Source organism: Prionailurus viverrinus, chromosome X (genome assembly GCF_022837055.1).
Source record: "Prionailurus viverrinus isolate Anna chromosome X, UM_Priviv_1.0, whole genome shotgun sequence".
In the NCBI taxonomy this organism is placed as follows: domain Eukaryota; kingdom Metazoa; phylum Chordata; class Mammalia; order Carnivora; family Felidae; genus Prionailurus; species Prionailurus viverrinus.
Genome location: NC_062579.1, coordinates 87,541,530 through 87,559,209, shown reverse-complemented (window position 1 = coordinate 87,559,209; position 17,680 = coordinate 87,541,530). Strand labels below are relative to the sequence as shown.

Here is a 17,680-nt window from a genome sequence, read left to right as displayed (position 1 = left end):
CTAGTGCTGACCAGGGAATTCCAGATTGATTGGTTAAAGGTTACATTCCCAGGAGAGGCTGAAACTGCAATTAGATTAGGTAGTAAGTCTTGGTTTGCTGACATGAGGCTTAGCATCAGTGACTCCATTTGGGATTGGTTATCTTGTAGCCAGGGCATAGGGATGCAAAAGCACCTAGTTTTGGGGACCCTACACAGACTGACACTGACAAAATCCAAAGGCAGAAAAACGAGCGGTGGTGAAACCAGAAAGGATTTTATTTCAGTGAGACCAACACTGGGAAGACGGTGGACTAACCTCTCAAAACTGTCTCCCAAGGGCTGAAAATACCTCTAGATTTATATAAAGAAAATGTGGGACAAAGGTTGGTGGGTACAGGCAGGTGGGCAGTAAAGGTCAGGTCAATCGTTGTCTTGGGGGCAATCATGAGTGGGGTCTTGCTGACTTAGGGCAGTCCTCAGAGCTGGAGGGGGTAGTTTTGGTTCCCATCAGGTGATGCTATGCCCACAGGGTCTTTCGCCTGTGTTAGAGACTAGCTGGAAGGAAGAACTTAATCAATTAGAAAGTTTGAGGACATAATGGAGGTGATCCTCTGTCAATTCCTTTTTTACCACCAGGTTATGTCTTTTAGAACACAGTGTAATTTATTGTTTGGTAGGTAATTAGTTGATCCTTGAGTAACTAAAAGTATGTTTCAGCAATATTTAAGGCAAGCTTAAGTTTCTTCTTCTTAAAAAGACAAAGTTTAAAAATTCATTTGGGGCACCTGGCTGGCGCAGTTGGTAGAGCAATGCGACTCTTGATATCAAGGTTGTGAGTTCGAGCCCCATGTTGGGTGTAGAGATTAATTGAAATCTTAAAAATATTGTTTACTTAAATTATCAGTTTCATTCACATATTTGTAGACACAAAAAAAGGAAAGAAAAAGGAAAGAAAAGAGAAGAAGAATAACCAAATTTTCGAAAATTACTCTAAACATTTTGTATATTTCTTTCTAGCTATACTTTCTTTTTTTAAATGCTTATCAATTTATTTTGAGAAAGAGAGGGAGAGCTCGTGTGTGCCCGTGTGCAAGTGGGGAAGGGGCAGAGAGAGAGAGGAAGAGAGAGAATCTCAAGCAGGCTCAGGACCATGAGCCAAAATCAAGAGGTTTAACTGACTTAGCCATCCACGCGCCCCTAGCTATACTTTCTGTGTAAAAACTTTTGCGTAGTTAAAAGTTACATGGTTAAAAAAATATGTGTGTGTATACATATACATATACATATACATATCATATACATATACATGAATATATATGTTATAGGGGCCAAGTACAGGCTGCCCCAGGAAGGGCTACTTTGAAATGAAGATTATTTTGAGTTAGAAGCAATCAAAACCCAGCAGATTCAGGAAAAGCTCTTTACCACCCCCTCAACTGCCTAAATTTACATTGAAAAGGAGAGCCTGTACCAGAAAGAGAGCTATTAAAAGAGATTCCTCTTTACCTAAGAAACTTATTTGCATAAGAGAACACCCTTTGTTTTCCAAACCTCTCCACTCACCTTCTTCCTGTCTTCTTCCCCTGTTTATCCCCAGAACCCTAAGCCTCACCTTAGCTCAGGATGTCATAGAAATCTCCTGTTGCCTGACTTGTCTTTGGCAATTCATGTTTCTATGGATTTCTTGTACATACAAAACTAAATTTTTTTTTAAATTTTTTTTTCAACGTTTATTTATTTTTGGGACAGAGAGAGACAGAGCATGAACGGGGGAGGGGCAGAGAGAGAGGGAGACACAGAATCGGAAACAGGCTCCAGGCTCCGAGCCATCAGCCCAGATCCTGACTCGGGGCTCGAACTCACGGACCGCGAGATCGTGACCTGGCTGAAGTCGGACGCTTAACCGACTGCGCCACCCAGGCACCCCCATACAAAACTAAATTTTATTTTCTCCTGTTAATCCGTCTCATGTCAATTTAATTCTTAGTCCAGTTACAAGGACTATATATATATACATATATATGTTTATACATATATATGTTTATATACATGTTTATATATATATATAGTTATAGTTATATAGTTACGTATATTGATAGGGAAAAATCTGTTATAAGATGGCCGACAGGATTGATAGGGTAATTCCAGTCCTGCCTGAAGACTCCCCTTCTGGGTTCTTCTTCCTTGCTTGCCGCTGGCTCCAAATTACGACTAATGAGGAATGCGGAAGTAACAGACTATAAATTGTCCCCTCTGCTTATGCTCTGGGCTCAGACCTCTGGAGAATGATCTCTTTTGAGCCCACCAGTGTAAAACAAACCTCCTGCCTTCCAAGATCTCCAAGTGCCTCTTGGTTCTTCTGCTGGCTGATCCAGACCAGTTTCCATAATAATATAATTATTAGGTACATAAGATTATTATATATAGTTATATATATATATATAATTATATACTCATGTTTGTTATATATAAAATTATTGCATTATACATTTAGCATATTTTGTCATGTAAATATGTTTCCAGTGTAAGTTTTCTAACAAGACTTTCTTTTTTTTTAATTTTTTATTGTTTATTTATTTATTTTGAGATGGAGAGAGAGAGCATGAGCAGGGGAGGAGCAGAAAAAGAGGGAGAGAGGGAATCCCAAGCAGTCTCTGATGTCAGCACAGAGCCCGACACAGGGCTCCATCCCACAGGCTGTGAGATCAAGACCTGGGCTGAAACCAAGAGTCAGATGCCTAATGGAATGAGCCACCCAGGTGCCCCTTTTAAATGATCATTTATTCATTCTTTTCAGAAAGCTCTACACTTAAGGTGGGGCTTGAACTCACAACCCCGAGCTCAAGAGTCACATGCTGTACCTACTTAGCCAGGCAGCCCCCGGCAGAGACTTTCATTAGAGGTTAATATTTCTTTTCTTTTTATTATTTCTTTTTATTTTATTATTATTTTTTTTAGAATGGGAGGAGAGGGGCAAAAGGAGAGAGAGAGAGAGAGAGAGAGAGAGAGAGAATCCCAAGCAGGCTCCACCCTCAGCACCAAGCCTGATGTAGGGCTGGATCCCACAACCTGGGAATCATGACCCAAGTTGAAATTAAGAGTGGGACAATCAACCAACTGAGCCACCCATGACCGCTAAAAGTTAATATTTCTAACACGATTACTAATTATACTGTGAGATTATTTCAAAAAACACTTTCTTCTAAGTACTCTTTTTTGCGGTATAGCCAAATATATTCCCAAATATTTAGCAGTATGTAAGGAGAGGGTCACTTAACTTTTAAAGAAAATAATAGAATTTTTACACTGCACTCTGAAATTGTATCAGAGCTTGTGTTCATATTTATCAAAATTGTACAGAGAGTATCTTCCTGGAGAGTAAATAATCTGTTATTTCCTGTTATGTTGCAATTCTAGATTGCGAGCCTGGTTAATGGTAGATAGCAAATACAATAGACATAAATGAGGAAAACATTTAATACCTAGAAGGTTTTTTTTTTTTTCCTGTTCCAGTTTCTTACTTTTTCTGACATTCCACTGAGGGCATGAGGGCATTAGTGGTAGGGGAATTTAAACTCTAAAATACAAAAGAAATGAAATAATTTCTGTAAAAATGTTATAAATTTATACAAGCAGAAGTTGCAAAGGAAGAGAACTCAACCTCTGCAGCTGTGCTAATGTTTTTCACACAACTGAATTGAATGTAACATATACTGAAATTTGCAAAGGAAATTGGTGGGGGGTGGATTTCATCCAAATTCCACTTGACATTTTCAAATGTCAGTTGCACTTTTTTGAAATTGCCTTTCAGAATGTTGTGTATCACTATCTTGAACTCAAAATATTAAGCATGGCAGGAATGTCTTTGAGGCTAAATACAAAACAAAGGATTTATTCATTCGCTCATTTAACATTTGCTGACTACTATTATCTCCCATGTACTTGATTAGATTATATCGTGCAAAGAAAGCTGAAACACAGTAGGGAGAGAGACAGGTACAATATCATAATAGTGATGGTGAATTGTGACAAATGATATAATAGACTAACGAGCATTGTGCTATGCCATCACAATTAGAAACACATATGCATTGCACGCCTGGGTGGCTCAGTCCGTTAAGCGTCCGGCTCTTGATTCGGGCTCAGGTCGTGATCTCACAGTTGGTGAGTTCAGGCCCCACGTTGGGTTCTGTGCTGACAGCATGGAGCCTGCTTGAGATTCTCATTCTCCCTCCCTGTGCCCCTCCCCTGCTCATGCTCTGTCTCTCTCTGTCTCAAAATAAATAAATAAATAAATAAACATTAAAAACCAGAAAGAAACACATATGCATTTAACAACAGAGCCCCCAAATAGTTTAAACAAAAATTGATGAAACTCAAGTGAGAAATAGACAATTCAACAGTAACAATTGGAGGTTTCAACACCACACTTTCAGTAATTGATATAATGTACAATTTAAATGAATGAATTCTATGGCATGTGAATCATATCTCAACACATCTATTTTTTTTTAAGATCTGGAAGGGCTAGGGCTCCTGGGTGGCTCCATTGGTTAAATGTCCAACTGTCCGACTCTTGCTTTCTGCTCAGGTAATGATCTCATGGTTCACAGAACGTAGCCCTGTGTTGGGCTCTGTGCTGACAGCATGGAACCTGGTTGGGATTCTCTCTCCTTCTCTTCCTGCCCCTCCCCCACTCTCTCTTTCGTGTGTGTGTGCGCGCGCTCTCTCTCTCTTTCCCTCTCTCTTTCTCAAAATAAATAAATATTAAAGAAAACAAAGATGTAGAGGGTTGCCTGGGTGGCTCAATTGGTTGAGCGTCCAACTTCGGCTCAGGTCACGATCTCTCGGTCTGTGAGTTCGAGCCCCACGTCGGGCTCTGGGCTGACGGCTCAGAGCCTGGAGCCTGCTTCCGATTCTGTGTCTCCCTCTCTCTCTGCCCCTCCCCTGTTCATGGTCTGTCTCTCTCTGTCTCAAAAATAAATAAACATTAAAAATAAATTTAAAAAATAAATAAATAAAATTAAAAAGAAAAAAAAGAAAAGAAAGATGTGGAAGGGCTTTGGTAGGAAAGACTTCATAGGGCAAATGAGCATCTAAAAATAACTCAGCATTTCTGATTTTCTAAAAGAATATTATCACACACTTAAAAAAAATTTTTTTTTATATTGAGAGAGACAGAGAGTGGGAGCAGGGGGGAGCAGGGAGAGAGAGGGAGAGAGAAAAATCCCAAGCGGGCTCCCTGCTGTCAACGCAGAGCCCAACTCGGGGCTCCAACCCACAAACTGTGAGATCATGACCTAAGCCAAAACCCAGAGTTGGACCCTTAACCACCTGAGCCATCTAGGTGCCCTTCACACACATTTTTAAAATGACAGAGGTAGGGGCGCCTGGATGGCTCAGTCGGTTGCGCGTCTGACTTTGGCTTAGGTCACGATCTCGCCATTCCCAAAATTTCTCAAAAGTAAACAATAAGAAAAGTATAAAAAATAAAGTAGGAAAAGGGTCCTTGGCTGGGTCTGAAAGTTAGACTGCAAAGACAGATTAACAGGAGAAAAGCATACAAATTTATTTAACGTAAATCTCACATTATACAGGAGTCTTCGTAAGGAAATGAAGACCCAAAGAAGCAGTTAGACGCGTATTTTATGCTACAATTTTTTTAAATATGTGGGCATTTTAAATTATTTTCTATTACTTTTTTTTTATTTTTGAGAGGCAGAGAGAGACAGAACATGAGCTGGGAAGGGGCAGAGAGACAGATGGAGACACAGAATCGGAAGCAGGCTCCAGGCTCTGAGCTGTCAGCACAGAGCCCGACGCGGGGCTCAAACCCACGGAACGTGAGATCATGACTGAGCTGAAGTCGGATGCTCCACGTACCGAGCCACCCAGACGCCCCTATTTTATGCTACATTTGATGAGAAGTGGACAGTCATGGAAGAATATGTTAACGAATAGGTCGTAAGAAAAGGTACATTGAGGCATATTAAAATTTGAAAAGTTTCTTTGAGCATTTGTCTTTTTGAATCAGGCAGCACCAAACCGGGAGTGGTTAAGAGTGTTCTGCTGACCAAGACCAGGGGAAATACATACAGAGAAATCACGGAAGGGAAAAAAAAAAAGGAAATCATTTGATGGTCTCTAGCAGAAAGCCTACTTGGCTGTTTGCGATTGGTTGCCCTTAGCATTTTGATTTCATAACCTCGAGGCAGTTAAAGGCTTAGATTGTGGTTTGCTTAGGTACACGGGGCAAGCGGTAGACCCACCTGAGTCTAACAGTTTCCTTGTTTCATTAATTTAATAGGACATGATTATAGTAGAGTGGGGGAAATTTAGAAGGGTCTGGTAGAATTCTTCTTGGTGTCCCTTTATCTTCTAAGACAAGGATGGTCCTTTCCACTGGGTGTAGACAAGGCATATCTCACGGGAGGGTTTTATGCCCTGTTTGGGGTGGAGGCAGGGTGAGTCCAGAGTGAGCTTCCTGCTTCTGTTTTCAAACTCCTTCAGCTGAAAATATTCCATTTGTCAAGATTCCACATTTTGGGGTAACTTTTCGGAATCCCATCAGTTAGGAATATTCATTTACCAATCCAAGTTTTCAAAATAACCTCTTTGTAAACTAGTTAGAACATATAACACGTTTCAAGCCAGTACTGTTTTTAAAATGTACTTTTCTGGGAGGGGAGGGTGGGTGATGGGTACTGAGGAGGGCACCTTTTGGGATGAGCACTGGGTGTTGTATAGAAACCAATTTGACAGTAAATTTCATATATTGAAATAAAGTAAAATAAAATAAAATATACTTTTCTTTGCCAACATGTCTCATACTATTTTTTTTTGCATAATTAACATAATGGAATATCCTGGGTGCAGAATAGCAAAAATAAGGTTTCATAAGTTACGTTATATTTCATTTTATTTGATCCAATTTGTATTGCAAACTACAGATTTTAGGGGTTCCTGAGTGGCTTGGTCCGTAGAACACGCGAATCTTGATCTCAGGGTTGTAAGTTCAAGCCCCATGTTGGGTGTAGAGATTACTGAAAAATAAAATCTCGGAAAAAAAAGAACACTACAGATTTTAAACATTAATTTTCAGCACATCTCCTTTGTCCATTCATCTACTGATGGACACTTAGGTTGCTTCCATATCTTGGCAATTGTAAATAATGCTGCAATAAACATAGGAATGAATGTATCTTTTCAAATTCGTGTTTTCATTTGTCTTGGGCAGATAACCTACAAGTTGAATTACTGGATTTCATGGTACTTCAATTTTCAATTTTTGTGAGGAGCCTCTGTACTGCTTTCTATAGTTTCAAGAGCCTCTGTACTGCTTTCTATAGTCCCAAGCAGGTTCTGCACTGTCATTGCAGAGCCTGACGTGGGGCCCAAACCCACAAACTGAGAGATCATGACCTGAGTCAAAACCAAGAGTCAGACGTTCAACCAACTGAGCCACCCAGGTTTCTTGTCTTATTGTTTTTAAGTCCATTTGTTTATTTTGAGAGAGAGAGGGAGAGAGGGGCAGGGAGAGAGAGAAAATCCCAAGCAGGCTCCGCACTGTCAGCACGGAGCCCGAAGTGGGGCACAAACTCACGAATCTCGAAATCATGACCTGAGCTGAAGTCAGAGGCTTAATTGACTGAGCCACCCAGGAGCCACTTTTGTCTTTTTGATATTAGTTGTGCTGACAAGTGTGAGGTGATATCTCATTGTGGTTCTGATTTGCATTTCTCTGATGATTAGTGATGTTGAGCATCTTTTCATATGTCTGTTGACCATTTATATGTCTTTGGAAAAATGCATATAAAAAAGAATGGAATCTTGCCATTTGTGACAACATGGGTGCGGACCTAGAAGGTATTATGCTAAGTAAGATAAGTCAGACAGAGAAAGGCAAATATAATACGATTTCACTTATATGTGGAATCCAAAAAACAAATGAACACCCAGCAACAAGAGGAAACAACCTCATAAATATGGAGAACAAACTAGTAGTTGCCAGAGGAGAATGCGGTATGGAGATGGGTGAAATAGGTGAAGGGGATTAAGAGGTACAAACTTACAGTTATAAATTAAATAAGTCACAGGAAAGAAAAGTACAGTATAAGGAATATAGTCAATAATATTTTAATAACTGTGTGGTGATAGATGGTAAGTATACTTATGATAAGCATATCATAACGTACATAATTGTCAAATCACTATTTGGACACTGGAAACGAAATATGTCAAGTATACTTCAATTAAAAATTAAAAAGAATTTCGGGGCGCCTGGGTGGCTGGGTCGGTTAAGCGTCCCACTTCGGCTCAGGTCATGATCTCACGGTTCGTGGGTTCCAGCCCCACGTCGGGCTCTGTGCTGACAGCTCAGAGCCTGGAACCTGCTTCGGATTCTGTGTCTCTCTCTCTCTCTGCCCCTCCCTTGCTCACGCACTGTCTCTCTCTGTCTCTCAAAATTAAATAAATGTAAAAAAAAATTTTTTTTAATATTTCATAAAAATTAAAAAGAATTTTGAAGTCTAATATTTACTTATTTATAAAAATTTTAATTTTTAGAAAATGACACTCCCCAGGGACATACTTACAAGTTGTTTTTCTTTATTTAAAAAATTCATTGAGAGAAAGAATGAACTATGGCCTTTTGTAGCAACGTGAATGGAACTGGAGAGTGTGATGCTAAGTGAAATAAGCCATACAGAGAAAGACAGATACCATATGGTTTCACTCTTATGTGGATCCTGAGAAACTTAACAGAAGTCCATGGGGGAGGGAAAGAAAAAAAAAAAGAGGTTAGAGAGGGAGAGAGGCAAAGCATAAGAGACTCTTAAAAACTGAGAACAAACTGAGGGTTGATGGGGGGTGGGAGGGATGGGAGGGTGGGTGATGGGTACTGAGGAGGGCACCTGTTGGGATGAGCACTGGGTGTTGTATGGAAACCAATTTGACAATAAATTTCATATTAAAAAAAATTCATTGAAATCGTGCAGACAATTTAACTAAGTTACCATTATTTCAATCAGATGTATTAGTTTTATTACTTCAATCTTATATTGGAAAAAATAATTTATTCAATTTATTCCTTTTGGCATTATCCGTTTTCATAATGGCAAAGGAGCATTTACTTTCATTTTATTTAAAAATTCTTATTTATTGGGGCGCCTGGGTGGCTCAGGCGGTTGAGCATCCGGCTTCGGCTCAGGTCATGATCTCACGGTCTGTGAGTTCGAGCCCCGCGTCGGGCTCTGTGCTGACAGCTGGGAGCCTGGAGCCTGCTTCGGATTCTGCGTCTCCCTCTCTCTCTCTCTCTCTCTCTGCCCTTCCCCCGCTCATGCTCTGTCTCTCTCTCTCTCTCTCTGTCAAAAATAAGTAAACATTAAAAAAAAATTTTTTTTTAATGCTTATTGATTTATTTCGAGAGAGAGTGTATGCATGGAGCACATAAGCAGGGGAGGGGCAGAGAGACAGAGGGAGAGAGAATAACAAGCAGGTTCCACTCTGTGAGCACAGAACCCGTCATAGGGCTTGAACTCACCAACCGTGAGACCGTGACCTGGCCGGACATCAAGAGTCGGCCGCCTAACCGACTGAGCCACCCAGGGGCCCCCAGGGTGGATATTTTAAAAGAGGGATTCTCGGGGACCCCTGGCTGGCTCAGTTGGTAAAGCGTGCCACGCTGGATCTTGGGGTCACGAGTTCAAGCCCTTACGTAAAAAAAAAAAAATGAGAGATCTTCGTCATCATATGTAGAGATGGGCACAAGGTCACGCATGCATCTTAAGGAAAAATGCCTATACATACATTGTGTGTTATGTAAATGAAGCTTGTGCCCCTCCTTGGGTGGAGATTTTAGTATTGTAAGGATGTAAAGGTAATTGTCATTCGTTCTAGAGGTCACTCCATGGTCCATCTGAGCAGGTGCAAGTCACGGTGGGGAGGGGGGCGGAGTGGGGGAGTGGAGGGAGGTTTTTAGTCATACTGGTCAGGGCCTGTTGGAGTTCTTGTCAGGGCAGTTGCTATCGCTTGAGGTGGGTTTTCATTTGCCTGAGTTAAGAGGTAATTTGTCAAAGCAGAACTTCAGGAAAGAATGTGGGACCAAGGTTGGCGAGTGCAAGTAGGGGCGCCTGGGTGGCTCAGTCGGTTAGGCGTCCGACTTCGGCTCAGGTCACGATCTCGCGGTCCGTGAGTTCGAGCCCCGCGTCGGGCTCTGTGCTGACAGCTCGGGGCCCGGAGCCTGCTTCGGATTCCTTGTCTCCCTCTCTCTCTGACCCTCCCCCGTTCATGCTCTGTCTCTCTCTGTCTCAAAAATAAATAAACATTTTTAAAAAAATTAAAAAAAAAAAAGAAAAAGCAATTCTGCCTCAAGTGTTGCTACTGGTCACTGATGTGGGAAACAAAGACAGAGGAAAATGGCAGATAAAATTAAATTTCTTTGTAACCTGCAGCCCACTGACAAATACTTGAGGCTGGCAGACTAGAACATTCCTCCGGGAACTCCCTACTGTCTTAATGCTCTGCTAGAGGGAAACACCACTTAAGCTTGACAATAGCTAGGCCTCAGGGATCCTGGGAGTCTTCTTTAACACATGAAAATCCTTCGGAAATTTCCCCTTTTCCTCCCCCAACTCCCAAGTATATAGCCAGTCTCTCCTCACAATCCTGGGGCAGCTCTTCCTGCCCACGGGTCCTGTTCCAGGTTTTAATAAAACCACCTTTTTGCGCCAAAGATGTGTCAAGAATTCTTTCTTGGCTACCGGCTCCCAACCCCCCCCCCCCATTTTGCCACATGAGTTTGGCACCTTCACATGAGGTTAAGCTCTCTCATCTGGACTCCGAACCCCAACACTTCAAACCACAACCTTTTGGCGTCCTTGCGTGGGGCTTTGAGTCTTTTCGTGTGCACCCTGAGCCTCATGCAAACGTGGTGAGTACTTCCTCTCTCCCTCTACTCTCATTTCAGGGGCTTTTCGAGGAGTACAGTCTTAATTGGGACACTTTCGTGTCCATTGCTCAGGCTGCAATCCTCTAGCCGGTGGCTATTCTACGGGGAGGAGAAAGCTTGCCTTTTGGCTGGAAGTTAGTCAGGAGGGAGCATAAGGCAAGGTGACAGGCCGCAACCCGCCCCCCCACCCCCAGGTGGGATCCAGGTGATGTTCCTCTCCTGTTGGCCCAAGAACAAAGGAAAGGGGAAAAAACAGAGGGTTAACTGATAAGGATCAAAGTCCTGCGGGACCTAAGTCTCCATCACTCCTCCACAGCGACGTGGGAAACAAAGGCAGAAGGAAATGGCAGATGGAACTCAATTTCCTTCTAACCTGCAGCCCGTTGGCAAATACTTGAGGCTGGCCGAGTAAAACGTTTCTCCGGGGAACTTACTGTCTTAATGCTAATTGAGGCTTTGCTAGAGGGAAAAACAACCTTCGCTTGACAATAGCTAGGCCTCCGCCATCCTGGGAGTCTTCTTTAGCATATGAAAATCTCACTGGAAACTTCCCCTGGGCCTTACCTCCCCCCAACTCCATAGTATACAACCAGTGTCTCTTCATGGTGCCCGGGCAGCTCTTCCTGCCCACGGGGTCCTGTCCCGGTGCTTCATTAAAATCACCTTTTTGCACCAAAGACGTCTTCAAGAATTCTTTCTGGGCCGTCGGCTCTGGACCCCATGAACCCCCCTATCACCCCCAAAAACCTCACCAGTTAGCACCCTGTCTGGAATGGTAATAAGAGCTAGAAACTTGAGGCCCTCTCTTCATCTCTGCCCTTATATAAAGTTGTCTGTCTTGGGCAAGGGACAGCCAACTAAGTCACCAGGAGAGCAGCCAAACCGAAGGCCCCCTTGTGAGGTATCCCACTCATTGGTCGATTGGGATCTCCGCATCTCTGGTCTAGCTGCTTCCGGCTGCCAGACCTCTGTCCAGAGCTGGTTGAAACCAGTACCGGACTGAAGGAAAACCTGAGTGGGAATCGTTTGCTGGGAAGTGAAGACGACACGTGTTGGAAACGTCACTTAGACCATGCTGCATTTTTATCTTTCCTGTTTCCCGCTAATGTCTTCTACTAACTACTTCAACTACAAGATGGGGTAATTTCACCTTGTAAAACTTTTCCAGCATTTTCCATGGGTTAAAAATGGCAGGTTCTTCACGGCCTTCTCAGCAAGGCAAACTCAGTCCGTGTGTGGGCACCCATTGTAGTCGGGAATGCAATGGGGAAGCCGGGGGAGGGCCGGCCTCCCTCCTTTATGGCAAGCAGTAATCATAGCGGTTTTGTTCCAGGGACACCTCGGGTTGCTTTTGATGGGGTTCTTCAGCAAACGGCTAAAGAAAGAATTCTTGAGACGTCTTTGGTACAAAAAGGTGATTTGATTAAAGCACGGGGACAGGACCCCTGGGCAGAAAGGGTTGCTCTGGGGTTGTGAGGCATGACTGATTATATACTTTCAAGTTAATGGGGGTTAGGGATTAGGGATTTCTTTTTAAAAAAAATTAAAAAAAAATTTTTTTTTTTAACGTTGATTTATTTTTGAGACAGAGAGAGACAGAGCATGAACGGGGGAGGGTCAGAGAGAGGGAGACACAGAATCCGAAACAGGCTCCAGGCTCCGAGCTGTCAGCACAGAGCCCGACGCGGGGCTCGAACTCACGAACTGCGAGATCGTGACCTGAGCCGAAGTCAGACGCTTAACCGACTGAGCCACCCAGGCGCCCCCCTAAAAATTTTTTTAATCTTTATTTTTGAGAGAGAGACAGAGCGTGAGCGGGGGAGGGGCAGAGAGAGAGGGAGACACAGAATCTGAAGCAGGCTCCAGGCCCTGAGCAGCACAGAGCCCGATGTGGGGCTCCAACCCACGAACTGTGAGATCACGACCCGGGCTGAAATTGGATGGATCACGACCTGAGCCGAGATTGGATGCTTAACCGACTGAGCCACCCAGGTGCCCCGAGGGATTAGGGATTTCAATGGGGGTTAGGGATTTCAAACTCTAAGGAATTTGAAAGCAAGGCTTTTAGGACCTTGAAGGGCTAGCTACTGTTAAGGTTACTTTTAGTCTTTAATAAAACAAAAACATTAATGCAGTAAGGCAGACACGAGATGCCTGAGGAAGGTCACACACTGCGTGTTTCAGGTGTCTATCAATGGGCTGCAAGCTGTGCGGAGATTTAATTTCAGCTACATTGCTCTTGCCTTTGTTTCCCTCATCATTTCCCCCCCCTGAACAACGCTGACCAAGTCTTTAAGGTTTTTGAAGGTGGAAAGTCTCATCTTCTGTACCTTCTTCTTGTTGAAAAGGGGCGTAGGGATGTTCCTACGTATGGGCCAAGGTTGGTCAGTTGAGAATTTAATAGGAGTTAGGAAAGCCTGAGGCAGCTGTATCTAGAGTTGATAATGAGTAACAAAGGATCATCTGTTGACTTGCATTTAGGGCCCTGAAAGAGTCTTGGCACCAGATAGAGAAATGTGGGAGAAAACAGCAAAACATGATTAAAATAACAAAAAGAAGCTCAAATAAGAGTCCTTCGATAGTCAACAAATAGCTTTCTTTGGTCCAGGAATTTAACCAATTAGTAAAGGAAAAAGAGGGATCATTTAAAGCTCCAATTTGAGCATTTGTCAGAAATCCAGAAATATTTTGATGATGATCTGGAATGTATACCCAGCATTCTGTTTTTATGAGAGCTCAAGTTCCGCCTTGTGCAGCAGCTAAAACATCTAATGCCATTTTATTTTGTAGAGCTGTTCTATGCATTTGAGTTATTTTAGTGTTTAGTAATATAATGTTATTTTGAGAGTCATTTAAGGCCTTGATTGCATGGTAGGAGGTGTTAACCATCATATAGACTCTGTTTTGCTTAGTAAGCAATCAGGTACTTAATATGAGGCACTTTAAAGAAACAAGAAGGGGCGCCTGGGTGGCGCAGTCGGTTAAGCATCCGACTTCAGCCAGGTCACGATCTCGAGGTCCGGGAGTTCGAGCCCCGCGTCAGGCTCTGGGCTGATGGCTCAGAGCCTGGAGCCTGTTTCCCATTCTGTGTCTCCCTCTCTCTCTGCCCCTCCCCCGTTCATGCTCTGTCTCTCTCTGTCCCAAAAATAAATAAACGTTGAAAAAAAAAAATTTAAAGAAACAAGAAAAATATGGGTTAATGGTTAGAGCAAAATTATAAATTGAGTGTCTGAGTCTCAAACACAGCCAGTGAGAAGATTTCTAGATGTCAGGCTTGAAGCATCCTCAGAGGGAGTGGGAACAGGTAGCGGGAATCAGATGGGTTTTTCTGGCTTGTAACTCAAATGTCTGTGGCGATCCTTTGGAATGGCTCGTAGAGCACCAGGCACAAAGGTTGTCTTTACATGAGATTCATGACAATTTCTCTGAAGTTTATCTCAAGTTGTCTAGTGTAGGCAAACCGCAAACATTTAATGACAATCAGATCTAGAATTTAACATCCATAAAGGTGCATTGTTGAAACATAATCTTTCTCTTTAATAACCCTCTATTTCCAGAGATAGCCAAATTAAGGCTAGTCCGTTTGTAGAACAAGTCCAGTTTTAACAAACTCAGCTTGATTATTGACATAAGCTCGGCAAGAACAGCGATCGGTCTTACAGATCTTGTAAAATTTGCTTTGCTGTAACTTTTCAGAAGGAATCTCTAGATTGAACTTTTAGTAGCTTCTCCAGGCCAGAAGCTAAGTCAAGTACTTGCCATCAGACAGGACTGCAATACCTTTAGATTTGGGTGAATTCCTTCCACGAGATATCCTGAGGTTCCTGCACCTGCCAGGAAGTGACACTTTTTACTCACCTGGTAAGGCTGCTGGGAACCCTGTAAACAAGGTATCAGGCCAACATTTCCAAGGGGCCTTATAGGCTCCAGGTTTCATAAAGTCAACCTTAGTTTCTTAAAAATGTCTGGTCATATCTGAGTCTATGTGTGTCTCTCAAATAGGACGTTCCAGTCAAAGCCTTGGGAAAATAACTAGTATTTCCATTGCTGTCCTGTTTCAAGAACAGACTCTTACTGAACTTGTGCAAATAACTTCAATTGCCATGAAAGAAAGAATACTCACTGAGAGCGTTTGAATTTCAGAGGGTTCAGGTAGAGAGAAAAGTTAAACGCTTCAGTTTGTTCACAAATGAATACTTTGTCTGTCACATTTCTATATATCATGGATATTTGAAGAGAACGTTTCCTTAATCTGGAACAACAAACATTAGAGAACCAGCAATATTTCCAACAAGAGTCACAAAAGCTATGATCTTCTTCCTTAATTTACTTAGTCCCATGTCACTAATTCTTGTGCAGTTTGAATGCAGCTTTTTAGTTCAGGAAATTTTTTACCCATTTGTTTTACGATCTTAAAGTTGTCAAATTCCTGTATTTGTCCCAAAAGTCCTTTTTATAAATCTCCTTGAAGATGAAACACATTTTATAAGAGCATCAGGACAATAACTATAAATGACAAAAGACTCAAAAATGGACATGATTAACAATGCAATATGAGAGTTCTTATGATGCAATTGACAAGGAAATTCAGTTATTTCTGTGACACATAACCCTTCGATAATTAGAAGGCTAAGTAACGACCTTATACCAAAATGTTACACTTTAACTTTATACTAAAACCTTAGGAATTCCACATATATATATATATATATATATATATATATATATTTGAATAGTTATAGCCTTTACCCAAGCAATACAACCTAAGGTTTACCATTATTTGTTTGACAGGGCTTTCCAAGTAACATACCAAATAAAAAGGCCCAATTGTTCAAAAAGATTTCATTTACAATTTAAATCCCGGGAAGTTTGTTAAAACCTTAGAAAGTTATAAAGCACATCCTAAATAGGATTACAGATCATTACAAACCTTAATTATTTATTTATTTAACCTAGGTGGCAATAAGAGATTCTAAAGGCAAATATGTAGGGTTATGTAGTTGTTAGCAAAACCTAGCTCCTTTAACATTGAGAAGTTTTAACTAAGCAATCAAAGGCTTGATAAAGACAAAACATAAAGTTTTGGTTTTCCCACAGACAAAAGAGAAAAGACCTTTGTTTACATTTTTTTTTTTTTTTATCAAGAGCAGATTAACAATCCAAGAAAACTTTGTCTTTTGAACAGAGAGAAAAGCAGAATTTCAATCTTACACCAGTGTATTTAGAAACAAATTTTTTTAAGGTTTATTCATTTTTGAGAGACAGAGAGATACAGAGCAGAAGCAGGGGAAGGACAGAGAAAGAGACGGAGACACAGAATCCGAAGCAGGATCCAGGCTCCAAGCTGTCAGCACAGAGTCTAATGTGGGGCTCAAACCCATATACTGTGAGATCATGACCTGAGCTGAAGTCAGACGCTTAACCAACTGAGCCACCCAGGGGCCCCACCTGTATATTTTTAAAATCCACTCATTTCAACCTTGGTCCATCTTAACCACGCATAAAATTCCTTTCCAAAGATTTCCCTTCACAAACCTTCTACAACTTTCCTTTGCATTCAGATATTGTCCCAAGGCATTTCTCTCCAAACAACTAGTCTCATTTAGGACAAAATTACTTTCTTTTACCTTCAATGAAAATGTATTTCCATTCCTTGTATCTTTCTTACATATCTCTTACTTTTCTACATACAGTATTCCTTTCCTTATTTTCATCAGTCTTAATTACATTTAGCAGAATTTCAACTCTTAGAAACCTTAGTCTCTAGTGAAAACCCAGTAGTAACCAATTGTGAGCTGTGACACCAGAATTTTTTAGATGGCAAATTTATGAATCAATTAAGCACAAAGCAGGTTTTCCAACCGATCCAAATATCCTTACTTTCTCTACAATAAGTCAAAAGTACAAACTTATGTCTAGTAATTAATGCTTTAGTAATTAATTTAACGTCTTATCCTATTTGGAAAAGACCTAAATGTCCAATGAATTTAATTTAAATTTATCATTCAAACAAAACGTTCATGTTTCAGGTTACCAAAGACTTCGAAAGCTATCTTAACAATGACCCATAAAAACTCTTGAGACAGAATTAGCCATCATTTTAAGTCATCTTTTTGTTACCGAATTGCAGTAGAGATATTCACGAGCTTATCTGATCATCAGTAAACCTAGGTAGACAAGGTTTTATATTTAATGCCAATAGCTCTAAATATATGTCTACATTAATTAAACCAACAAACTTAAATTAGTTCAAATACCAAATATGTTCCACTTGGGTCCACTTTAAAAGGCAATCACTTTGTTCACCATCGCGAATTTTTACCTGGGGCCCCAGTGGGGGGGGTGGTCCGTAGTGGACGGTGTAAGTCCAAGGGGGTGTTCTTCACTCCTTGACAGAGAAGGCAGGAGGAGGGACTGATGGTGGCAGAGGCATGGAAGATGTAGGCCACTCCCAAGACGGTGCTAGATGCAGGAGGAGGGGCAGGAGGAGACAGAAGAGGTGAGGTAACTCCAGGAAGGCTGGAGGTGGATAAAAGCCCAGAGGACAGAGAAAGAAATCTCGCCGTCCTAAAGCCCATCAGCTTCGACAGATGAGCAGATTTTTTTTTTCCCCACCCACAAGCAGAAGTGGGCAGTCCGTGTGGGGCCAGAGAAGACAGGGGACTTCCCCCAGACACAAGGAGTTTCGGGATAGCTGCTTGGGAATATTCCATAAAGTCTCCTTCCCAAGGTAGACTAACCAGAGGCAATA

General features: G+C 41.7%; 1 protein-coding gene across 1 annotated transcript in view; it reads right to left on the bottom strand.

Annotated features, from left to right (window-relative positions):
- Window positions 1-17,362, bottom strand: part of LUZP4 (leucine zipper protein 4) — a 61,698-nt gene extending 44,336 nt beyond the window's left edge. The window contains exon 1 of the mRNA XM_047843903.1: window positions 17,252-17,362. The gene's annotated coding sequence lies outside the window, so the exon portion shown is untranslated. The remainder of the gene's footprint in view (window positions 1-17,251) is intronic.
- Between the last annotated feature and the right edge of the window lie 318 nt (window positions 17,363-17,680).